Consider the following 21029-nt stretch of genomic DNA (forward strand, 5'->3'; position numbering starts at 1 on the left):
CCACAGCTGAGGGGTTCCCATATCCCACTATGTTGTCACACATCCTGACAAGTTGCTTAGCACAATGCATCAGAGGTGCTCCACATGCAACTAACTGTGTCCGGGACCGCTATACACATTGTAGCAAGTGACAGAGTCAACATCATACCCCATGGGTAACATACCTTCTATGGTGGTATAGTGGACAGTGGGCCTCAGCTATTACTGATGTGTGACTGACACTACCCCACACTTCACTGGGATAGCCACTCATGTACCGACACATCCATGAGACATACCCTCCACTCAGCTGGATCAACACATACACACCACCTCCAGGACCTACATTACCCTTGGCATGGATGCTACCATCATGTGACTGATGTTACACACCTGGGGTTATCCCCTCATTGGTGGATTCCAAACATATGCTAATCTACCGTGTTAGCCACATCCCAGAAACACACCCATCACAGCATACACAGTACATGTGTATTACTACACCTACTACAGACGTTTGCTGACAGAGGTTGTTGACATCATGACACCCGTACAGATGGACAATGCACATACAAATGCTGACACATACCCCAGTGCACTTAATTAGCATGTACACAACTGCATGGATCATGCTGTTCCACACAGAGCCATGATGGTACACACCAGATAACAGACGCCACTCTGGTGGTCATGTTCCACGGACATATGATATACAACAACAGGTGTAGGCTGTTGCACAGTAGTGTACATTCCCATGTGTGGGGTGGCTCACTGGTCAGCTGTGGTGGGGCCACAGGGTCCCTCATCACATACTCCCAGACTAGCTACATAAACATGACTGCCACAAATTCTGGGGTGTACCACCAGGCATTATGGTGGTATGTCAGTATTCAATGGCAACACCTACATCTGCTGTCACATACAACAGTCACTCAGGAACATTGCAGACCCAGGTATTGTTGGCAACATGCTGGAGGATGGATTCAATGCTGACAGTACACCCTCTCACTCACTACAGGGCCGCAATCCATACATGAACATTGTGGTGTCCCTGTGGTCACACCTACACAGTACTGACCTACACTCTATGTGTCCTGGGACACTGGCCCCATGTCACCTTCCAACATCCCAGGCTGTGATGTCCACCAACCTCCGAATTACATGTCTCACCACTAGGCCACCATATTCAGTAATAGCCTTGTTTCAGACATTGTAGACCATGAATGGCACAAAGCAGCATTTATCACACTACACACAGGTGGCACCGCATTGCACGAGTGGGACTATAGTCCTACACACCTGACTGGACTGTTCTGCGTGGCTATGGGGCACATCATCAGGGACGTCATTCTCAGAGACATTGTTGGTCTCCCGTCCTCTGCTGCCACCCGGGTTGGGCTTGTTAAGGCCAGAGCATGGCCCCTACACATGGTGGACTCCTTTCATACAGTTACCAGGGTAGTTGCTGATGGTACAGGAGTCCACACATCCTACATTGTCCTCTCATTGCCTTTCAGCACCATTCCCCATTCTGGTATTGACAACATACACATCCACCTGCACATCGCACCCTTTGTCTCACGATGTTATGCTATGTGGCTCATGGACAGGACACACAGTGAGGCCAGCATACCATAGTACCTACTACATGTCGGGTACTTTGGCATACCACGGTCCTCAGTCATAGGGCCCTTCATGTTATGTATATGCTTCCCTGTGGAACAGGCTGGCACAGGGCACTTTTCCTGCCTGGCTTTAGAACCCCTACATACCAAGCACCATGATTGCTCCACCAGCTGATACTGACTCCAACCATACGGATGTCATTGTGACAGATACATAATATGACTATCATGGCAGCAAGCTGCATGACACAAGGTGCATGCACATCACCTTTGCATTACACCATTCACCTACTATCACATGGATGGTGGTCCCCTAGATACATATCACTTTGTACATGTTTGCAGTATACACATATGTCACACCCACTCCTGTGGTTACCGTATTGCCACTGTGGCATGGATATCCTCCTACCTGGCCACACCTATCTGTACTGGGTGTGTAACTGGTACATAGGCACCCATTGTACCTCTAAACACATGACATCTACACACATTCAAGGGTACACCACCCCATTTAGGGTGTACCTTACACAACAGCTACAGCTTTACATGCCACAACATTAACACACCATGACATTTACTGAGCTCTGACAGTGTCGATTTGCGGCTGCACTACGGACACCACATCTGTACACATTTGCATACTACATACTCAGGGGTGACCTCTGCTGATCAGACAGGACCCATGTCCACAACATTATTGATGGATATACTCCTCATATGCAACATAAGCAGAGGCCACTGTGAGCAACATGCTCATGGATATGTGCACACACGCCACAGTGAATGGGATGTGCTTCTGGGTTACATTCCCAGACCGGACACTCACCATGCTGTGGAACATAAGTCCTCAGTACATCACGCAGGGACACTCAGTAGCACTGTTCATGTGATACCTCCCTTGGTGGTTGGGAGGCACATGTAGGCCTGGGATCACTGCAGTGGCTGTACTGTGCAGTGGTGCAGGTGACGCCTGGCTCTGCTCTTCACAGGGCACTACCCTGGAGAGGTGCCACTAGTGTGAACACTGTAGTTGTGCTTACACATGGACTTGACAGACTGCATAGTACCCCACTATGCACCTGTGCAGCTATTACTTGTCCTTTGTGCATGGTTACTTGGTAGCCCTTCCATTTAGATTAGCTATCATGCTATTACTATGTCCCATACCCACAGGCCATATGTATCCTGTTATTGTACATACCGATAGATGGTACCTGTGGTATGCATGTTATGCCTGTTATGCTGTGTTGAATATCTGTCATATCTACCTATAATACTATACATTACACATATTTCACATAGTATCCCATGATGCAAAGCATACTTGCTCAGCGGGATCACCTTACATATGTCACTAATGTTATTTGCCCATACACATGCGTACTGTGACAGTAGATCAACATATATTATCCCCTGCTATGGCACGTCCTTGTTGGACATACCCTACCACTGATGGCCGGTTGTATGGCATTGTTCTGTGTAATGGCCTCATGTAGCATCCCTTCTGGTGTCTGTGCTATGTACCTTGTGTCCCACTGCTGGACTCACAGATTCTACAAGCGTTAGTATGCTCAGCAAGACATCACTACATAAATACCTTTCCCCACTTTATGCATTGCGGACACGTTTAATTAAAGCAAACCAGGCTATACATACAGTAAAACTACTTAATACAGATCATGCTATACATAACCTTACATATCGGGCATTCTACATACCTTGTCGTCATTACGGCGTTTCAATTCTATCTCTCTCACAGTGTTTCCAATGTTTTTCGGTATGAGCATACGGTTTGAATATCTGACGAGTCATCCTTATATACGTCGATACCTGAAACATGTGGATTCTTTCCGCCAATTGGTGTTCCTGAGTGACTAATTACTTGCATATCAGCTGTACAATCCAATTCCACGTGCACTACCGGCGTATGCCACATCTGCGCAGCCCCCAGAGTAGGTATGCAAATCACCCCATGTGCAGTGTTGCACCATGCACCAGCTACTCCATTCGCCAATTCCGCAGTGACAGTGGGGTATAATTGGATTCTCCACTTGGGCGTTGCCTATTTGCCCTACCTTTGGGGAGACGGTCTGTATTGTGTTTTGTTATGTGTAACTGCAACTGCTATGCATGGAGACAAGTATAGTTTGGATTCATGTCCCCCGTGGATTGTGTGTGACAGGTAGAGTATTTGGTTCAACATGTGGGTGTACCTGTCATCCCGACGTCTGATAACGGAGTATTGCAATCAATACCTGTAAAATGGCTGTTTGTTCCCTGCAATTTTGCATGTCGCCTTTAATTGTGTCTCCCACATGGTATGTTGAAGGTTCTGCAGATGTAATTGGCTGACTGGATGTATGTGCTGCTATTACAGTTTGTATTGCTTTAGTTTCTAGTGTGGGGGATGTCGGTGGTTGTACGTAACATATACGGTATGTGGACCTTGCATTCCTACATAATCCGTATATATGTGTGTGGGCTTCATCCCTGATTAGAGAGCTAACAGTTAGTAGACTTATGTTACGGGATTGTATGTTGGGCCATTGTTAATTGGTTTCTATATCGTCTGCAGGTGAGCTTGCTACTTGTATACCTCCGTAATTGCAGTGATATATCAGGGGATATGTGTAGGTGACAGCTATCCCTTGTATTTCTGTCCCAGATATTTGCAGTCATTGTGGTTGTGTTGTTAAAAGAGCCTGTTTGCCATGGGTTGCCACCTTATCATATGGTTTGTCATTGTTGGTTAGGAAAGACACAAAGCGTTGTTTACAGGCCACGGCAATAATGTTGTTGGTTTCTATATCGTCTGCAGGTGAGCTTGCTACTTGTATACCTCCGTAATTACAGCGATATATCAGGGGATATGTGTAGGTGACAGCTATCCCTTGTATTTCTGTCCCAGATATTTGCAGTCATTGTGGTTGTGTTGTTAAAAGAGCCTGTTTGCCATGGGTTGCCACCTTATCATATGGTCATTGTTGGACACTTGTGGGACACAAAGCGGTGTTTACAGGCCAACACGTGACCACGGTCAGTACACAGGTAGCACATACTTTTATCCTCACTACATACCTATTGTTTTGTGACTTTGGATACCTATCATATTGCATGTGACATTTAAGTTTCTTACATACAGGCATGACTATTAAATACGACTGTTACATTATATATGGGAGATATTTATGTCCTACCATCTCGGACATTTGCCCTTTGTACTGTTTTATGTCAGGACACACCTGCCCAGGGTGGGGATGTCCCTCCTACTGTGGTACAGGTAGTTACCGTGTGCCTACGTATAGCTATACCCACACCTACCATACTGGTCTGCGTCTGACTTGGCACCAACATACACATGTTGCGGACACACACACACATTACAGTCACACAGAAATGCACACGGCACCCTCGATGCACACTTACACAGACCACGGCACTCAAAGACTCAGTTGAACACAGTAACTACGTGGACCGTGACACCGTCAGCGGTGACTAGCCGTCCCTTCATATCATCATACTATTACTCGCAGATGTACTGTTCCGATACTGTGTTCTATTGGTCTTTCAGCCTCGTGGTTACGCATGTCGGTATGTTACACATTCCTTGGTTGGCGGTATCCTATTTATTTGTACCTCCATGATGTTATGAATGTCGTTGGTCTATCTATCATATTTGCAGATATCGCTGAATCCATCTATATCACCATATATCCCTCTATTGCCCTATCTATCTGTATCATATATATGCATATGTATATATATATATATATATCTATATATATATATATATATATATATATATATATATATATATATATATATATATATATATATATATATATATATCTGGCGGGGAACGTGACAGGCACACAGCACCACCATATGCTGTAGAACTCATGTACTGTTCAGGTGTTGGCATTCCGTGTTGCACTGGCTGTTGTGTTTACAATGTTTGAGGGCTGCCTATGCAGGAGTCACACATTAGGCCACCTATACATTACAATTTACAGGTGGTCACGTTTGTGTGCCATCCATTTTACTGTGTGTGCAGGTGAAGAGGTGTCAGTCCATAGGGGCCTACATGGTCAGAGTATGTGCTATATGTTCCCTCTTTGCCAAGGTGTAGGCATATTGTGCCCACCTCCATCTGCCTACTGGGGCTGGCACAGTGTGTTCATGGTCTGTGTCCCTCTGTCCCTCTGTGCCTGTACTGGCCTTGGCAATTGCGGTGGGCTATGAGTGCCTTCACCATTTTGTCCCTGCTGCAGCTGCTTCCGCAGGATCATATTATGTAGCATGGCACATACTATGACGATGTGGGCACACGTGCCTGGAGAGTACTGCAAGGCTCCACCAGATGTATCCAAGCACCTGAACCGTGATTTCAGCTTCCCGAACACACGCTCTATGATGATTCTGGTTTGTGCGTGTGCCTCATTATGGCGTTCTTGCATGGGTGTGTGTGCATTTCTAATGGGAGTCATCATCCACGGCTCCAGTGCATAGCCAGCATCCCCCACAAGATGGCCATGTGGGATGTCCCCCCTGACAAATACCTGATACAGCTGTGAGGCATGCCAGATATGGGAGTCATGGTAGCTTCCAGGGCTGCTAGCACACACAGCCATGATAATGCCCTGGGCATTGCACATGACCTGGCAGTTGGAGTGGAATCCCTTGCCGTTTATGTAGCGCATACCCTACTCACCGGGTGGTGACTTGATTTGTATATGCGTGCAGTCTATCACACCCAGTACCTCTGGGTATTGTGCCACACAGTGGAAGTGATGCATATTGCAGGCCAACTCCTCCTGATTTCTGGGGAAGTATATCTGCTCATTAGCATTTGGTAACATGGCATCCAGGAACTGGTGTAGTACCCTGGATGCTGATGCCTGTGAGATACCCATTATATCTCCAGTTGGCCTTTGAAAGGTACCTGCGGCCAGTATTCGCAGGCTTACACATACCTTTGTGTCCACTGGTATGGGTTCCACTCTGTTGTTTCTGGTTCTCAGGCGTGGCCGGCACAGCTCCACTATTTGCTGTAAGATGTACCTGTCCACCCTGTAACACTCTACTATCTCCAGGTCATGTAGCCTCTGGTAAGTTACCCTTGGTCTGAACACTCTCCTTCTCCTCCGAGGCCTGCGGTGGTTGTTGGCATCATCCTCAACAACACCGTCAGTCTCTGACACATGCTGATGAATCACAGCTATGGCAGCTCCCAACATGTACATTTTAAAAGTTCCCCATGTGTTTACACCTATGGAGCAGTGTTTGGGAATACACATGTGTGTGTTGGGTGCTTACACACTTTATACTATTGTGCTGTGAACACCGATGATGTCTTAGGGTGTGTATGCACGTTCGTAGCTACAGGTTACATTATGTGTTTTACTGCCGGGACTACTATTGTGGTGCCTTCGGTGTTGAATTACATTTGCCTGCCGTGGATTACCTCTTGACCTTCCCTTTACATTTCTGCGGTTTGCACCTACCATTTTCTGACGTGCATCCTGCAGCCTACTTTCATTTGTGCTTTCCTGGACCTGGCGTATCTTGCGTTATGTGTGCTACTGCCAGTCTGCTGTTGGTTTGCTTTGCTCTGCTGTGTCAGGTCTCCTATCTTTGCAATCCAATACCTCCCCTCCTTTCTTTGCATTCACATGCCTCCCCTATCCTGTTTTGCAGGTTTCTGCAAGCGGACTTGTCAGCTGCCGTCGATTGGCCTTCGTGGGTTGATTGGTGTTGATTGCTCATTAGTACTCCAATTACCCTACTTCCACATTTCCTTCTTTTCTTCCCCTGTCCTTCCTGTTTATGTTATTGTTTGTGGCACGTGCGTCTGATTACTGGGTTTTGGGCACGTTTCCATCCTCGTACACATGCGCTTTTGGCCACCATGTGCTCTCTCAGCTAAACGATTCCTCCCCACCCCTGTCCTGCAGCTTTGCTTAGCAACAGACAGGCCAGATTTGCAATGCCCCAATGTGCTTAGTGCTACGGTGGCACACCCCTCTGCTGATGTCATGTATCTCCTCTGAGACACTCCTCGGTGTTATACCGTTGTGCCATATGGTACAAACTTCATCCGGCGGGACATTTGCAATTCAGTATTATCTGCCTCATTTGCATGGCATTGACTGCTAATTCATAGTTACAGCGCCGAACACTATCACAAGCCCTTAGAAACCCTTGCACCTTGGTGGTGGTGTTCCATGCCTACCATTGTGTATTATGCTGTAAACCTGATTTCTATTACATTGCGATTTTATGACATTTTTATATTATTTCTTTATGTTACAGCTTCCGCACACATGCCCTGCGGTTCTGCTGTGCGTTACTGTGAACATGACATTAAATGTTGTTATATACGCGTTGTGCATCTTTTCCTATGCCATTGGCTGCGTATTTCGCCATTGGCATATGTTCACGTTGTGATACCTGGGTCTGGCCCTCTTCCATAACTCCGATGTTATGTTTGGGAAAATGTAAACCATGTTTTTTGGTTTACATTTCCGTGGGCTTACGCTATGCCTGCACCACTTCATGAATTGCTATATGCCTTCATTTGCATGGTGCAACACTGCACATGGGGTGATTTGCATACCTACTCTGGGGGCTGCGCAGATGTGGCATACGCCAGTAGTGCACGTGGAATTGGATTGTACCTGAATCGCTCAGCGGCCATATTTGGCGTTATAACGCCTACGCTATGCGTGCACCTGGCGCAAGCTTCATGAATCCTGGGGATTGTTTTTCTTTATTTGTCTAAGTCTGTCCATCAAAGTTCTTTTCAATATTTCCTGTGATCTGAACTCTGTGGTTTACTGTGAATGTATGTTCAATATTTTCATCCTCTTTTATTATTTATTATTAAATTTATTTAAAACGTTTATCGTGGTTGGTCCTTGTAGAAAGTATCTAACCTTGGAGAGTGCTTATATTTATTTGGTGACACTGTGTGAGACACTCCAGAAGGCCTAGCTGTCTTTGTGAACTACTACCATTTATATTAGTATTAATATTCCACAGTATAATTGGATACCCTTTTTAGAGCCTTATAGTAACTGACTGATGGCAGTGATAACTATCTTATAGTCTGGGCAAAGTTGGTAGAGCAGGTAATCTGTGCCAGCCTTTCCCATGTGTGTGTGTGTGTGTGTGTGTGTGTGTGTGTGTGTGTGTGTGTGTGTGTGTGTGTGTGTGTGTGTGTGTGTGTGTGTGTGAAAATTAAATCTTAAATAGTGTGTGTGTGTTAGTTACTTAGAGCAGGCATGAAACACTGGGTTTACAGAGAGGGGGATGGAGGACTTGGCTTTGACACTCTGCTGATGACCTAATCCTACAGCTGTACCAGTGGAGAGTCTTATTGGGTCATGGAAGGAGACACATCAAGAGACATCCAGACCCTGGGCTTACTGCTATCCCTGTGTGTTGTTAAGGGAAATTTTACTTGATGCAGAGAGGTCTGCATCTGGAAATAATGAGTGTATTTATTTGTATTCCATGTGTATGTCCCTCTCCAGTGTCAGTTTTGAGGATTCAGACTCCTTGATTACTGGCCCAGCATGGGGATGACACATATTGGTGGCCATCACATATTGGAAGCAGTGGTGGGCATCACATTTATTGGTTGGCAATGTGGTGGGATCATGCCACATCACAGATTGGTGAGTGGTGGTGGTGTGGATACTGAATTCCTGTAGCCTGTAAGCAGTTGTCACTAAAAAAGGTGTTTTTAGCCTCAAGCAGTCACAAAGTAGACATTCAGAGTTTCATATCACAATAGTTTAATTTATTTAATTTTTGTTAGTTTAGTTAGTAAGGGAGAGCAGTCAAGGGTGTCAGCAGAGGATTATGGCAAGCTGACAAGAAACCGGTTGGCTGAGATGTGCCAAGCCAAAGGACTGGGGCATGCCAACATGACTAAAGGGGAAATGATTGCAGCCTTAATCATAATCATAGCTACAGCACAGACCATCAACCAGGAGGATAACCAGTCTCTTCATGGGGATTTGCAGCTCTAAGAAACAGGAGAGCTCAACTTTTCCTCAGGGGACTTAAAACCCCATCTGGATTTAAAGAGACTTAAACAGGAGGCCGAATGGTTGGAAATTAGAATCAGCAGAGTGAATGTAGTATTTGGAGACTGAAAAAAAAAAGAGAGACTGAGACGTCTGGAAGCCGAAGAAAATGAGAGGCAGAGGCAACATAAAAAGGAAATGCTGACTCTTCGCCGGGGTCATGGAGGCGATGGGGAAGAGAGTAACCATATCCCAGAAGCAATAATGGTCAGTAAATGTCTTCCTCAGTACCAAGAAGGTGATAATTTTGATAGTTTTATTCATATGTTTGAAAGAGCATGCAAATATTAAAACGTTGACTGAGGGCTCTAGGTAAAGCTGTAACTGCTGTTTCTAAATTGTCTGATACTGATTGTTTAGATTATAAAAAAGGGAAGCACTGTTTATTACAATGTTTTAAGTTTACACTTGAATCTTACAGAAAACAGTTAAGGCAGATGAAAGTGTATGTGATTATATTGCTGAACTGAGCACTTATTTTCATAGGAGGGTGAGCGGGTGTCAGGTCACCACTTTTCAAGGGCTGGCAGACCTTTTGATGAGGCTTGAGAACATGAGAATCTGGATGGCAGAGAGAGGATGCAACTCTGCATATGAGTTGGAGAAAAAAGGAGCTCTATACCTAGCAAGCAGGGTATCACTGCACAGGAAAGGGATACCCAGTACTGCACATGGATATAAGGGAAACCATAGTAAGTAGCCTAAACCATCCTGACAGAGTCTCCCAGTAACAGGGGAAGCTACTAGATCAGCTACATGGCCAGTTTTAAATGTAACCAGTGGGGCCATGTAGCATATAGATGTCCACTGAGGCAAGGTGGGGTACAAAAGTTGGGGGAGCCAGCAAGCAGCAAGTGGGAATAACAGAATGCTAGCAGTAAGTTGTCTGGAGACAACAGGGGTACCAAACTACCAGCAGAGTTTATATCCAAACTTGTTGGATGGACAATAGGCCACTTCCAAGAGAGACACAGCCTCTGAGAAAACCATTGTAAAGCCTGCAGTGGCTAAAGAGGAACAGTACTTACTTGGGCAGTCCAGTCCAGTTAAATCTTTAGGTTGGATCCCATTCCAAGTGTCTTTGGCTAGGCTTCACTTTGACTGGGAGGGTGGAAAAGGAAGCAAGCAAGTAGTTATGTTTGAGGATATCCCAGCAGATGTCTTGACAGGGAATGATTTTGATAATGCAGTACGTTTTGGGTATGCAGTGACATGCAGTTAGGTTTGGAGACAGGCATGTGGGTCTGATAGCCTGGGAGAGACCCAGACAGACCACACACCTGAAGCCAGGACTGGTGATGTGGCTACTTGAGGGAGGGAGCTACCCTGTAGCAGTGAGACTAAAGGTGATCCACAGTGGCTGGTGGGTACTGATGTTCCCTTGGACAAACTGACTGCAAGGACAGAGGTGAGTAGTAGTACCCAGGCTGACAGTGAGGCACCGCTGTCAGAGGATACCAGACTTCCTGTGGAGGGTGAGCTGGAAAGAGTTACAAAGAGAGAGATGAGTCAGGCTCAGCTCTCAAATCCTAGATTACAAGGCTTGGGGAAGCTAGTTAGGGAGGCACCTGATTCTCAAAGAAAAGGGGATTCTGTATACTGGAACAAAGGATTACTGTACAAAGAGTGGACCCCTGAGGGAGAGCTAGAAGGTGAGGTAATACAGCAGTTGGTAGTGCCCAGAACCTACCATCTGGCACTTCTAGCCCTAGTCCAGGTGCACTGTTGATACATTTAAACACAAGAAAAGCTCACAAGTACATTTTCAGTGCAAGCATCTGTACAAAATCAGTTTGATATACAAATGACATACAGTTCTAATACATTTGTAACACAACCATCTTGATAAATCAGTTTGATATTCAAAGGACATATTCTTTACAAAACTCCAGTTGGCTATACTGGCATTTACCCATATCATCACACCCTGCTTTCTGTGTGGGAAGCATAAGTCTGACATACTGTGCCTTCAAGATCATTACACTTTTGTATACTGGCCGAATGTCAGGCTGCCTTAGGCAGGAGATCCCTTCTGTTCAAAATACTGCAACAGTGAAGAGAAAGACATTTACACATATGGTAAGATTTTACACAACCACACTATCTAACATTGCTGTATTATTGTGTAATTGCACCTGTTTCTTCCATAATCATGGTAAAAAGACTCTAACTCTACTGTATTATGATGTAACTGCACCTGTGTGTTCCTTGGTAATGGTACAAAGATGTGACACTACTGCATTATGATGAAATGGAACCTGTTGGTTCCATGGTAATAATAACAAACTATCTGAGACTACTGTATTATAATGTAAATGCAGCTGTGTGTTCAATGTTAATTGGAACAAAGAGTCTTGAGACTACTGTGTTATGATGTAACTGCACCTTTGTGTTCCATAGTAATGGAGACAAAGGATCAAACATCACTGCATGTTGAAGAAATTGCATGTGTGTGATACATAATACTGGCAAAAAAGGATATGGCACTACTGTATTATGATGTAACTGTGCCAAAGTGTTTCACTGCACTAGTAACAAAGGATCTGACAATGTAATCCCACCTATGAATTCCATGGTAATAGTAACAAAGGATCCGAAACTACTATATTATGATGTAAATGTACCTTTGTGTTCCATTGTACTGGTAACAATGGATAAGACATGACTGGCTTATGATGTAACTGCTGCTATGCTTTCCAAGGTAATGGTCATTAAAGATCTAAGGCTACTGTATTATGATGTAACTGTACCTACGTGTTCTTTGGTAATAGCAGCAAAGATATGACAATACTGTATTATGATGTAAATGCATCTGTTTGTTCCATGTTAATGGGAACAAATGGTCTGAGACTACTGTATTGCGATGTAGCTACATCTTTGAGTTCCATGGTAATGGAAACAAAGATCTGACATTACTGTATGTTGAAGAAATTACACTTGTGTGATTCATAAAAATGGTAAAAAAGGATCTGGCACTTCTGTATTATGATGTAACAGCACCCATGGATTCCATGGTAATAACAGCAAAGGATCTGACAGCACTATATCATGATGTAAATGCACCTTTGTGGTTCATCATACTGGTAACAATGGATCTGAGACTACATGATTATGAGATAAGTGAATCTGTTTGTTCCTAGCTAATGGTAAACAACAGCTGGCACTACTATTTTTATGATGTAACTGTTCCTGCGTTTTAAATGGTGATGTTAAGAAACATTCTGAGGATTTGATAATAGGACATAAATAAACCTATTTGTTCAAAGATAATGATAATCAAAGTATCTGGAAACATCCTTTCTAACTTTTCAAACTCGGATTGTAGCCTGTACAATCAGCCCATCTAGGAACTGTAATTATAGATGAACAAAATGAATTAAACTAGTGTATTCCTGGATAGCAATCTCTACTAAAAATGAACAGCAACTGTCTAAAGGCAACAGTACTACATTTTTCTCACTGCAAGCTATACACTGATAAATAAATGAAGTGCTCACTGTACCTCTATAGTGTCAAATTGTGTACTCTGCAGAGGTTCCTCTGTAATTTTTCACTGTATTTTATATCTTCATGATTTATTTTTTAACTTTGTGAATCTTGCTTAATTTTTGTGTATACTGTCAAATTTTGCACTCTGCGGACATTTCTCTGTAATTTTCACTATATTTTATATCTTTATGATTTATTTTTAACGTGTGAACCTTGCTGAATTTTTGTCATTTTGTGGATCTTTTCTCCCCTGGCCTCTTTGGAAAATGGGTTCTTGATCCAGTCAGCCTTTCCCAGTCAACACATGTCAAATAAATAAAAATAAATAATAAATCTGGCAGTACTGTATTTGGATGGCACTACTGTATTTGAACATAACTGCCCTTGTGTTTCCATGCTAATGGTACCAGAGGATCTCACAGTAATGTATTACCATGTAAATAACTGCACCTGTGTGGTCCATGGTAATGATAACAAAGGATCTGATAATATTTTATTATGATGTAATCATACCTTTGTTTTCCATGGTAATCATAGCAAAGATATGAACAAGCCAAATATAAAGGCAGAGAGGTAACCAAGGCTTCTCAATAATCCATTCATAAAGTGCCTGTACTTGCAACTGGGATGTTTTCCAAGAATCAAGCTTAGATGTAAAAGCAAAAGAATTTATTTAATAAAATTGTTGTCGGTAAGCGCTTTCACATTTGCTTCCTCAGACCGTTAACATTCAAAAAATCAGTCTGCTCCTTTTATAGTAGTCATGTGTTTCATCTTATAAAACTTTAAAGTGATACAAACCAGATTATTGAAAGTTTCATTAAGGAAGGTTCAGTGTCATAACATTTCTATATTAGATAGAGTAAATTCATATCTATAAAGAATTTACTAGGTACACATCATTCAATACTTACTAAAACATACTAATATATAATGTTTGTTGCTAGAAAAGCATATCTAAATAATAATAATTACTACAGCATTTAGAATCATTAACTGTTGCATGAAGCTCAATAAATAAAATATTTAAATAAAATGTTTCCAGTATGTACTATAGATGCATTAAACTGTGTTATTCTACATATACCATTCATGTATACTTAGCTAGGTGCCAAGAATGCCAAGCTTTCTATGTCGGTAAGACTAATAGGGCATTTAAAATTAGGATTAGAGAACACTTATATGCCATTAGGATTGGACATAGTAACAATGCATTGGCTAAGCATGTAGACCAATATGGTAACCAACACAGCTTTACTTTTATGGCTATAGATAGTGTCCTGCCAATATTAAGACAAGGGAATATTCGTAACACTACTGAGAGAGTAGAAGTTAATTGGATGATTCGCCTTAGAGCAGACAAAGGCAGTGGCCTTAATGAACGAGCTTCCATTCGACCAGTGTTAAGAGCCAGACGTCTTAAATAAGCGCTATTTACAATATTAACAATCTGTATATCTATGTTTAGTTAGGTTTTAGTGTAAATATATAATGATAGGCTTTTATAAATGCCTTTAAAGTATTTTAAATATATTTGTTATAAATGTACGTAATTTGTCAATCGCTGACTTTTTTAACTTGCGTCCTTGACGATTAGCGACTTCTACTAGTTTTGTGAATATTGTTTTGTATGATTAGCATACTTGTAATGTTTTTGATAGTTTCATACATGAATGGTATATGTAGAATAACACAGTTTAATGCATCTATAGTACATACTGAAGTATGTCTTAAAAAGAATATAGTACCAAGAGGCCTAAGTGTGCTGAAGATGCCGACCTATGGCGATCAGTACCCTGAGCTTCTTATTAAATGGCAGAAGTTAAATCTTGAACACAGTATGAAGTATATGCAGCTTCTTTTAGACTTTTTTAAACCTATAGAAGATGAATTAAAACAGTCAGTTATGATTCAACAACATGATATTAGCACCAAATATCCAGAGATTTTAGCTGAAAGAGCAGTTTCCAATATGCTGGATGGCATCATGGTCTATGAATGATGACTTATACATCAAAAGAAAGACAAAATAGACAGGGATGTACAAGATTATCGCACATCTCATGTCTTCACTTGGCCTAGAGTTCAGCACAACTCTACTAACATTGTGACTTCAAATAATAGCATGCCCCTACCAACTAAAGAGAGTCATATACTATCTAATACTGCACCAGAGCAATCATCATGCTTGCAAGCTTCTGTTACATCTACTAACTCTCACCCAGGGTTCTCCAGTGTTACAGGAATAAACTCACACAATAATCTGGTTACACATAAACATCCGGTTACAGCTCAAGTACATATAGACGGTGGTTGTGAGAGCATTGAGCCTACAGAGGGTCCTGTAGTACGCTCTAAGACAACTAAGAACACTGCCTTGAGTGCCTCACAACTACCAAATGAAACAATTTTTCCCCAGTTCCCCTTCCCATATCCATGGGGAGGGGGGATAGACGAGATCGGACTGCCAGTCGAGGAAGGCAGAAACGCAAACTATCTGGGGAAAGGATACAACGACAGACACTCAAGAAAATGTGGAACAAATGAACACTGACTTAGTATGGAATATTTCGCATCGACCTTTGAATTCGTATGAACTTGAACTGTTAAATAAAGGTTTAACATTTATTCCTAGTGTAAATAGTAGAATCACTGATGTACTAACAGATTTGAAACTGTTTAGTAGAAATGTAATGCTTAGATACCAGTTTGGTAATAATTTCAACAGTGTACAACCATCATTGAGAAAATTGAGTGAATATGTACCTCAAAATCACCCTTTATTAGAGGCCTTCTGCAAAGTTGTAGAAGATGATGTATATGAGTTATTTGCTACTCGAACACACAGTTCACATAGGCCATATAATTTGACTTTTCAACAAAAGCAGGCGTTGAATAGGCTTAGAGCAGATAAAAATGTAATTTTTAGACCAGCAGATAAAGGAGGCCCTTTGGTTGTAATGGATTTCTTACATTATCACAATAACATGTTGGATATGTTAGCAGATGAGAGGTATTATAAGACTATATCTGAACAACAGCTTCAGAGTATCATATATAAAATGATAGATATAGTTCATGACTTGCAAGTTAGTCAGTGCATTGACCAGGATCTGGCAAAATATTTATTTGTGGAGTACCCTATGATACCAAGTATACATGGCATCCCCAAAATACATAAACATGGCACAAACCCCCCCATAAGGCCTATTGTTTCAGGAGGCGGTTGGAGCACTGAGCCTTTCTCGTTATATGTAGAGAAACATTTAAGACCTGGTGTTGAACGAAATGAGTATATCCTCAGGGATACTAAACAATTTCTAGTAGAATTATATAAGTTCTTTAAGAATACTAATATGTCTCAAAATATGCATTTTGTTACTATGGATGTCCAATTGCTATTTACCATCATACCTAATAGAGAGGGGGTTGAGGCCATAAAAAAGTATTTGATGCTACACAGTGAATATACTGAAAAACATATTGACTTGATTTCTATGTTTATGGAAGTCATTTTAGAGAATAACATGTTTATATATGGAACTAATGTATATATCCAATGTGATGGCATGGCTATGGGCACTTCTTGTGCCAATAGCTACGCCAACATGTTTCTAGCTATGTGGGAGGAAGATGTCTTGTTTCCTTGTGATTTACATGCCTCCCACGTATGCTTTTATCGTCGTTTTGTGGACGATGTCTTTCTTGTTTGGCAAGGTAATCAACTCGAACTTGATAGATACATGACCTTGGTCAATGGGCTGACCTCCTACTTGAAATTTACGTATCAGCACTCTTTACACCGCATAGACTTCTTGGATGTTTATGTGGAGAGGGTGCTGGAAGAAAAAGTGAATACTGGTGTGTATAGGAAGAAATACTATAGGAATGGCCTCCTACATAGGACAAGTATGCACCCACCTTATATATTTCGGAATATCATTAAAGGTCAGGGTATGAGAATTTCTAGGCTTAATGCCACACAAGAGGGTTACCTGAATGAACTAGATACATTTAAACTGAGACTTACTCAAAGGGGTTACAAGCCGCATGAAGTTGATAGAACTATAGAAGACATACACAGATTAAGATCAAATAGAGCGGCACCCTACTTCTCTGATCATATACATGAACCCATAGTTGGACAAGTAGACAATGAGCAAATAAAAATACAAATGTATTACACTAATGACAGGAAGGACATCATTGATATCATTTATAGGCACTGGTCGATTCTCACCAGCAACCAGGAGATTGGGTCATTAGTGGGCATTACTCCTAAGTTCCAGTATAAAAATAGGAAAATCTTAAGATGCTACTTTGTCATCGCCATGATGGTTGAGAAAAAGTGGCCTTGTTGGGAACCCACCCTTGTAAACAATGCCAATATTGTAAGTACATATGTTAAGTGAATACTTTTGAACACCCAGATACTGGTCAGATATTCACGTTTAAAGTTGATGCCACATGTAATACAGCTAACTTGGTATACTTAGCTAGGTGCCAAGAATGCCAAGCTTTCTATGTCAGTAAGACTAATAGGGCATTTAAAATTAGGATTAGAGAACACTTATATGCCATTAGGATTGGACATAGTAACAATGCATTGGCTAAGCATGTAGGCCAATATGGTAACCAACACAGCTTTACTTTTATGGCTATAGATAGTGTCCTGCCAATATTAAGACAAGGGAATATTCGTAACACTACTGAGAGAGTAGAAGTTAATTGGATGATTCGCCTTAGAGTAGACAAAGGCAGTGGCCTTAATGAACGAGCTTCCATTCGACCAGTGTTAAGAGCCAGACATCTTAAATAAGCGCTATTTACAATATTAACAATCTGTATATCTGTTTAGTTAGGTTTTAGTGTAAATATATAATGACAGGCTTTTATAAATGCCTTTAAAGTATTTTAAAGATATTTGTTATAAATGTACGTAATTTGTCAATTGCTGACTTTTTTAACTTGTGTCCTTGACGATTAGCGACTTCTACTAGTTTTGTGAATATTGTTTTGTATGATTAGCATACTTGTAATGTTTTTGATAGTTTCATACATGAATGGTATATGTAGAATAACACAGTTTAATGCATCTATAGTACATACTGGAAAAATTTTATTTAAATATTTTATTTATTGAGCTTCATGCAACAGTTAATGCTTCTAAATGCTGTAGTAATTATTATTATTTAGATATGCTTTTCTAGCAACAAACATTATATATTAGTATGTTTTAGTAAGTATTGAATGATGTGTACCTAGTAAATTCTTTATAGATATGAATTTACTCTATCTGATATAGAAATGTTATGACACTGAACCTTCCTTAATGAAACTTTCAATAATCTGGTTTGTATCACTTTAATGTTTTATATGATGAAACACATGACTACTATAAAAGGAGCAGACTGATTTTTTGAATGTTAACGGTCTGAGGAAGCAAATGTGAAAGCGCTTACCGACAACAATTTTATTAAATAAATTCTTTTGCTTTTACATCTAAGCTTGGTTCTTGGAAAACATCCCAGTTGCAAATACAGGTACTTTATGAATGGATTATTGAGAAGCCTTGGTTACCTCTCTGCCTTTATATTTGGCTTGTTCTTTACTGTTTGGTTTCTGAACAGAGGGGGATTGACACTGCTGGATATGAACTTTTGGTTATTATTTATAGCAAAGATATGACACTACTGTATTATGATGTAACGGTACCTGTGGGTCCCCTGGTAATAATAACAAAAGATCTAGACAAATGTATTATAATGTAAATGCACCTTTGTTTTCCATGGTATCTAAAAAAATTGGTCTGAGACAACTGTACTATGATGTAACTGGACCTCTGTGTCCTATAGTAATGGAAGCAAAGGATCTGGCATTACTATATGTTGAAGAAATCACACCTGTGTGATCCATAATAATGTTAAAAAAGGATTTGACACTACTGTATTATGATGTAACTTCACTTGAGTTTTCCATGGTAATGGTAAGAAACCCTCCGATGCTACTATAATATGAAGTAACTGCACCTATTTGTTCCATGGTAATTGTAATCAAGGTATCTGACACTACTATATTTGGACATAACTGCAATCGTGCTTCCATGGTAATGGTACCAGAGGATATCACAGTAATGTTTTATCATATAACTATACCTGTGTGGTCCATTGTAATGATAACAAAGTATTTGAAAGTACTGCATTATCATGTAACCATACCTTTGAGTTCCATGGCAATGGTAACAATGCATCTGAGACTAGTGTGATATGATATAAATGCACTTATGTGTTCCATGGTAATGGTAACAAAGAGTCTGAGACTACTGTATTATGATGCCACTGCAACTGTGAGTTCTGTGGTAAAGAGAACAAACAATGTGACATTACTGAATTATGATGTAACTGCACCAATATGTCCACAGTATTGGGAACAAGGAATCTGACACTACTGTATTATGATAAAACTGCACCTCAGTATGCTATGACAGTCGAAACAATGGATGTGTCACTACTGCATTATGATGTAACTTCACCTGTGAGTTCCATGACAATGGTAACAAAGGCTGTCACACTACTGTATCATGATGTAAGGCCACCTGTTTGTTCCATAGTAATAAGAACAAAGGTCTGAGACTACTGTATTCTGGTGTAAATGCACCTATGTATTCCATGTTAATGGGAACAAAGGGTCTAAGACTACTGTATTATGATTGAACTGCACCTTTGTGTTCCATGGTAATGGAAACAAATGATATGACATTACTGTTTGTTGAAGAAATTGTACATATGTCATCCATAATAGTAGTAAAACACAATCTAGCAGTACTGTACTATGATGTAACTGCACCAAATTGTTCCACTCACTGGTATCAAAGGATCTTACACTTACATTATGATGTAATGACATCTATGTATTCCATTGCAATAGTAACAAAGGATCTGACTCTACTGTATTATGATTTAAATGCATATTTGTGTTCCATCTTACTGGTAACAATGGATATGACACTATTGAATTATGATGTAACTACACCCATGCTTTCCATGGTAATGGTAACAAAGGATCTCACACAACTGTATTATGAGGTAACTGAACATGTGTGTCAAAATATAATTGCAACAAAGGATCTAACACTACTGTACTGTGATGTAACTATAGTGTATGTTCCATGATAATAGTAACAAAGGACCTAACACTACTGTATTATGATGTAACTTCAACTGTGTGTTCTATGGTAATGGTAACAAATATCTGACATTACTGTATTACGATTTAATGACACCTGTGGGTTCCATGGTAATAATAGTAAAGGATCTGAGACAACTGTGTGATGCTGTATCTGCACCTGTGTCTTCCATGCTAATTTGAACAAAGGGTCTGAGACTACTGTATTATGATGCAACTGCACCTTTGTGCTCCATGGTAATGGAAACAAAGGATCTGGTTTTACCGTAGGTTGGAGAAATTATGCCTGGATGATCCATAATAATGGTAAAAAGGATCTGACACTAATTAAATATGATGTAATTGCACCTGTGTTTTCCATGGAAATGGAAAGATAGGATCTGAGACTACTGTTTTATGATGCAACTGCACCTCTGTATTCCTTGCTACTGGTAACAAAAAAGCTGACACTATTATATTATGATGCACTTGCACTTGAGTTTTCGATGGTAATGGTATGAAACGTTCTAATGTTACTCTATTATGACATAAATACACCTATTTTTTCCATGGTAATACTAATCAAAGTATCTGACACTGTTGTATTTGGATGTAACTGCCCTTGTGTTTCCATGCTAATGGTACCAGTGGATCTCACAGTAATGTATTATCATGT

Source organism: Protopterus annectens, chromosome 5.part0 (genome assembly GCF_019279795.1).
Source record: "Protopterus annectens isolate FY-2018-M chromosome 5.part0, PAN1.0, whole genome shotgun sequence".
Taxonomy (NCBI): Eukaryota; Metazoa; Chordata; order Ceratodontiformes; family Protopteridae; genus Protopterus; species Protopterus annectens.